Source organism: Aythya ferina (assembly GCF_964211825.1).
Source record: "Aythya ferina genome assembly, chromosome: 1".
Taxonomy (NCBI): Eukaryota; Metazoa; Chordata; class Aves; order Anseriformes; family Anatidae; genus Aythya; species Aythya ferina.
This window is the reverse complement of record NC_140296.1, coordinates 56,217,497-56,223,496: the sequence shown is the minus strand read 5'-3', so window position 1 is coordinate 56,223,496 and position 6,000 is coordinate 56,217,497. Positions and strand designations below refer to the sequence as shown.

The window sequence follows — 6,000 nt, the reverse complement described above, 5'->3', positions numbered from 1 at the left end:
CTGGGGGCAGCGGGCACCGAGAGGGGCGGGGGGGGGGGGGGGGCCCTGTGCTCTGCCCCGCCGGAGGGGCGAGGGGGGAAGAGCCGAGCATGGGGCTGGGAAATCCAATAGGCGGATTTTTTCCTCTTTTTTTTTTTTTTTTTTTTTTTTTTTTAATGTCTGCGTTCCCCCCCTCTCCTCCTCCTCCTCCTCCTCCTCCTCCTTTCACACGGCGAGCCCCGGCCAAAGCGCTCCCAATGGCCTTTCAGCGAAGAAAAAGCCTCCGAGTGAAAACGGGCACGCAGCCCCTTCCAGGCACCTTGCCAAAAGCTCCCAAGCACCCTACCTGGCATCCCAGCTTAAGTTTCTCGCAGAAGTGCGGGCGAGTGAGCGGGGGGGCCGGGAGGGGACGTGTTGGGGGGGGGGGGACGGGGACGGGGACGGGGACTGGTGGTGTGTGTGTGGGGGGGTGGAATTACAGCCGCCCCGCAGCAGCAGGCACAAGTTCAGAGCTCCGCTTCCCCCCTCTTTAATTAGGCTGGGGAGAGCCGCGGAGGCGCCTGGCTGAGGTGCGGCCGGGCCGAGCGAGTGAGTAGGGGGCTCAGCCCCGACGGGACGGGCACCAGGGGCCGGGGAGGGGGCGAGCAGCCTCCCCCCGGCCGGGGGATGCGGGGCGAGGGGTTTGGGGTGGTGTGTGTGTGTGGGGAGGGGGCGCAGGGGGGTCCCCTCCCCGTCGGTGCCCTCCGGGCAAGTTTGGGGAGGCCGGTGGCGGTGCTGCAAAAGTCAGCCTGGAACAGCTGTGACTTCACCTATTAGCCCCGATGTCTTTCCGAGGAGATTGGCGGAGTTAAACATCCCACAATGGGCGCTCTGGGGCGTCTCCAGCCTGACCTCTACCCGGTTTTAATAGTTTCATAGGAACTTCATTAAATCAATTACTTAGTGAGCACATCATCATTTATTTGTAATTAGCACTGAAGAGCTTGATTTTTGCAGCAGCCCGCAGCCCGGTTCCCAGCGGGGTTGGCCATGTACTACAAGCACTTTTGTTTGCCGTGTGTGTTGACTCGTGGTATTATTATTCGGCCGCGACAATAAAAGTGTAATCTTCACGTCTTAATCTAGAGTTCGGGGGGGGGGGGGGAAGAAAACAAACACGGCGAGGACGAGGCGCCGGCCCCCTCCCCAAAATCCACCCCCCCCCCCTCCCCAAGCTGGCGTGGGGCGGCGGCTCCCGGGGCGTGCGGCCGGGAGGGGGGCTCAGAGCTCAGAGGGGCGGGTTTGGGGCCGGGGAGAGGGGAAGGGAAGATGGGAAGGGGGCGAGGGAGGATGAGGGTCGCGGCCCGGGGGCTGCGAGGGCGTGAAACGAGCGCTGCGGCTGCGCGACGGCTGCCAGCGGCCGGGCAGGGAGGCTGTGCGTGGCCGTGGGGGTGTTTGTGGGGGGACCACCGCTTTTTTGGGGGAGGTGGGACGGCAGCAAGCAGCCAGGCCTCCCCGTTTGCCCCGCAGAAAGCGCCCCACGCGTGGAGCTCCACGAGTGGAGAGCCCCACGGCTGCCCCCAGGCGATGGCCCCGGGCCGGTGGGCGAGCCCGGGTCACGCGTGGGCTTTGGGAAGGGCGGGTGCTGGTGGTGCCAGTGCGTCCCCAAAATAACTCAAAAAAGGGAAAAAAAAAACAACAAAAAAAGAAGGCAGCTGGGGCTCGGCGAGGCGCAGCGCTTGCGCCTGCTGCTCGCCGGCAGCGCCGACCCTTGCGAAAGCGGGGCGCGCTGCTCCGGATTTTCAGCCTTAAAGCGCCTCGCCGGGTACACGAAACGGATCCAAGCCCTCCCGCTCGCAAAACATCAGCTGGGAGCCCGCAGTTAGAGGGGGCGAGCAGCCTTTTCCCTTCGTGGCACCGCGGAGATGGTGCTGGAGAGGCTGCGCGGGGTTTGCGCGGGGTTTGCGCGGCGGAGCCTTCCCAGGAGGGCAGGGGAAATGGGGCAGAGCCCAAAGCGTTGCAAAGAAAAAGGGCTGCCCTCCCGGACCCTCTGTGCCGAGGTGCTCTCCTGCTCCGTCCTGCCTGTCCCTGCCCGTCCCTGCCCACCCCCTCCGACCCCTGAATCTCTTAATGACTCGCAGGGCGTTAATTCACCTTTACGGGGGGCTGCACCCCCTGGCATCACCCCTTTCACCCTCAGTAAGCAGCAGGAAAGCTGCCCCCATCTGAAACGGGTTAGAAAAGGGGACCCAAGGGGATGAAAGCGCTCCGCTTGCCTCCTGCCAGACCCCTATGGGCTGCCAGGACACCCACCGCTGCCACCCCAAGCAGCAAAAAGGGTTTGAAAGTTGGGGCTCCCCCCAGTAAACGCGCTCCGAAATCTTGCACAGCAGCTGTTCAACATTTCCCTACCCAGTTATTAAACGCAAAAGGGAGTAAATTAAAACGGCAGAGTAAAATGAAATAAAAGCCCTCTTTTCATTTTGCTAAGAGACAACACCTAATTAAGGAATATTTGAATCCCACAAAAATGCAGACTCTCCGTGGTGACATAAAACTTCTCTTCCATAAACCGCAGCCGAACGCAAACCAACACGACCCAGCCCAGGCCCAGGGTCCCAGTCCCGGCCTGGCACGGGTGTGGGTTCGCTGCCTTGATGCCACCCCAAACCAGATCCTCTTGCACGGGGCTTCCTTTGGCCTCGTAGGCTGTGATTTTTGGTCCAGAGCAGCTTTTCAGATCACAGCACCAGCTGCTGTGTTACACCTTGCTCAAATGCCTGACTCTCAGGGACCTTTTTTTTCCCCCCGGGACCCTTTTTTCCCCCAAAAAGAAAAAGTCTCCTGATGAAGGTGCCCATCATGTGTTCACCGGGAAACTTGGGGTATTTCCTACCACTCCATCACCCGATCAAAAGCTCACAGCAATCTGCAGAGTATTTTACCATGATCTTCCTCCCCCTGCCCGTTTACTTTGCCAAGACTTATGTTCCTTTTTGGGTTCGTAACCCGCCCCACACGTGTGTGTGCGCACTGCTCGCAGCAGGATGCTCGCAGGCAGCACCCAGGGGTGTTCAGAGGTGGGGTTTTAGGACCAGACACCCCCCTCCCTCAAGTGAATCTGCTCCTAACCAGCCAGAAACAGCAAGCAGGAGGAACGGGAAGATCTTAAGGCCGAACACAAAGAGGAACCACGGGCGCAGAGTGCTTCCAGTGGGTAGCAGAGCAGGGAGGCGAACGGCCCCGGCTCCTCAAGACATCCATCAGCCAGCGAGCCGAGGATTTAGCAGCATTTTATAGCCATTTAAATGGGGCTGCATTCGCTGTTTTGTAAGCCACCATAAAGCGGGAGTTTATCCTCTCCTTGGCTGCTGCAGTTGTGCTTTGTGTCCTCCCCAAAGCAAGGCCATTTCTGCAATTGCAGCTAAAAGCCGGCCGCGCGGGCGATGTGTGCCCAGCTCCCAGCCCTCCCCTCCACACGGGCACCGATCCTGTACAAATACCCTCAGATCATGCTCATTAGAAGAGTGAAACCCACAGGCATTTTTCCAGGATGGAGGGGGAAGAAATAACCTCGGGAGGAAGGCGATGGTGGCAGCATGCAGCCACCTTCTCCCCTGAGCTCCCTGGGGACACAGAGGCCAGGGCACAGGGTGACTACAAGGTCCCTTTAGCAGCAGATTCATCTTTGCCCGAGTGTCCCGTTTTGTAGTGCTGTCTTTATTTTTATGATGGCTCCACTTGAGGGGCTGCATCCCAAATGTGCTAGGAGCCGAGGCTTCGCTCCCTCCCTTTCGCAGTTGCCCATCTGCCGAGGAACGAAGCATCGCACTGTGCCCGTGTGTTGGATCCCAGTCAGATTAAAAGGGGGCAGTGTGGTGGGGCATTTGATTTAAAATTTGACCCTGAGCTCCAGCAAAGACAGGGCCAAACCCCGCCATGCTGCCTGGGCCGAGCCCACCTTACTGACACGGGCAGCGGGGGATGAACTGATGGTCAATCTTGCAGGTGCATGGCTCCAGCTCCAGCAAACCAGGGCTGGAAAAATAGGGGTCACCTCGAAATGGCAGCTTGCAGCCACGGCTAGGCGAGGTGATTGCTTCCGAGCACAAGGAACCCGGCCATTTCCTGACGCCAGCACCGGATCTGCCGCCCGCATTTGCATCGGCGGGCTGCCCGAGCCCCGCGCGTCGGGGAATTTAAAAACAATCATTCTTATTTTCTCCCTCGTTTCTGAATGAACCGGGCTCCTGCAGGAAAATAGCAGGGGGGAATATATTTCTGTGCGGGGATATAGCATTCTCGTTGAGGCATTTGGAGAGTAAGAGCATAAATGTGCAAAGCTGTGAAGAGATAATACACGGGGAAATGTTTTTTAAAATATAGAGGCAAAACCAGGATTACACTTTTCCAGAAGCAATTTGCAGCCTGCGTGGCAATGAGAACCGGCGTGGCAAGGGAGAAACCTGGACGCAAAGGCATAAATGCCACAGGGCTCCTCCGGCCACCATTTTAAGCGAATCACCCCAAACCTTGAGGGGCGCACACGCAGACACGTCGGTGTGTGCACGTGTCTTTGCGGCACGCTGCGTGGCTATTCCTTTGTTCGAGGAAGGTTTAGGCATTTCGAAGCCCTGATGATCCACGCCTACCTATGGGGGTTTGATGGTTAGGGTGGCACCCGGTTCACGTCCCGGCGATGGTGTTGTCAATAATTCATTTAAATGACCCGCGGGGACGTGCGGTGCATTAAGGGCTCCTTATACTCTCCATGCATATTCAGATTTTGACTCCTGAGGATCTGCAGCCTCACTTTGCCGAGCGATGCTGTCTCTCCAGCAGGTGTTACTAACTGAGGTAGTGCTAAAGCAGCAAGCGGGGTGACGGGGGAATATCTCACGTAGCTGAGCAGGGCCAGAAACAGGTCGTGGACCAGACTCCGGTGAAGCTGACAGGCGCTCAGCTATTGGGATGTCGTCTTTCAGTCAAGGATTGTTTCAACCTCAACTCTGTCTTTGAGTGCAGAGATTGTAGCGGGATCTGTGAAGCTGAAGAGGCAGATCTGTGTTGCCGTGTCATAACGTGCACCCAGGGCAGTGTTTTGGGGCAGCGTAGGCTGAAGTAGGTCTGTCTGGTTACATGTGTGCAAATCACTGGATGCATACGCCTGCCAAAAGCCAAAAGCAGAGCGGGATCACGTAACTGACTTCTTCCCAAATGATGCTTCTTGCTGCTGAGCATCGTTTTGCAGTCCTGGTTATTCTTGCTTGTGAAAGCCTATGGTGTTTTGGGTCTCTTTGGGAGGACATTAGGTTTTAATTGCCAATATGGATTTCTAACTCAGCCAGTCCGAATGGTGCCCTCAGGACCAACCAACATGGCACTGGTAGGAAGTAATAATTCCCTCAGTGGAGGCTGGAAGGGATATTTTCTCCTGTGTCAGAGAAATACAAAGCTTGCCTCCAGTCAGCTGCACGGTCTGTGCACAGGGCAGGGAGCTGGACCCTTAAGCGCCGATCCCGACAGAGCTCCCTGGGGGCAGATCTCTCCAACCTCACTCTCAACAAGTGGAGATGATGAGGAAGATGCCCTACATTCCTCGGGGCTCAGCAGGTTTGCTCACACACGTGAGGCTGCTGGAAGGCGGCCGTCCCGCAGGCATTCCTGAGCACCGCGATGCCTCCTGGATGCTGCTGCTGCCCTTTGGCTGCCACACAAGCCACAGCAGTCCAATTTTCTGGGCCACCACGGGCAGGCGAGTAGCAGCCGTCCTTTGTTTGCTTTAAATGATTTCAAGCACCAAAATAACATCTCTTTTCTCTGAGCTGCCGGCAAACCATGCGGCCTCCTGGCAAAAACTCTCCTCGTTCCTGGTCAGCTTTCCTTGTGCTCTGCCTGTTCACCTAAAGATGTTTCTTTCCAAGGTGGGGGAGGCTCTGTTTTTATTTTTATTTCATTTTTCCAAGTGGAAAATCACTGCCTCTGGCAGCTCAGAGCTGGCACAGCCTGCGTGGAGCAGTGGTGGTGCTGGGGGCTGCCCCC

At 57.4% G+C, this 6,000-nt stretch overlaps 1 long non-coding RNA gene across 1 annotated transcript in view; it reads left to right on the top strand.

Annotated features, from left to right (window-relative positions):
- Positions 1 to 473: 473 nt before the first annotated feature.
- The window catches only part of LOC311444520, a 50,068-nt gene continuing 44,541 nt past the window's right edge, over positions 474 to 6,000 (top strand). Inside the window, exon 1 of the long non-coding RNA XR_014697919.1 lies at positions 474 to 567. This is a non-coding gene — a long non-coding RNA (uncharacterized lncRNA). The remainder of the gene's footprint in view (positions 568 to 6,000) is intronic.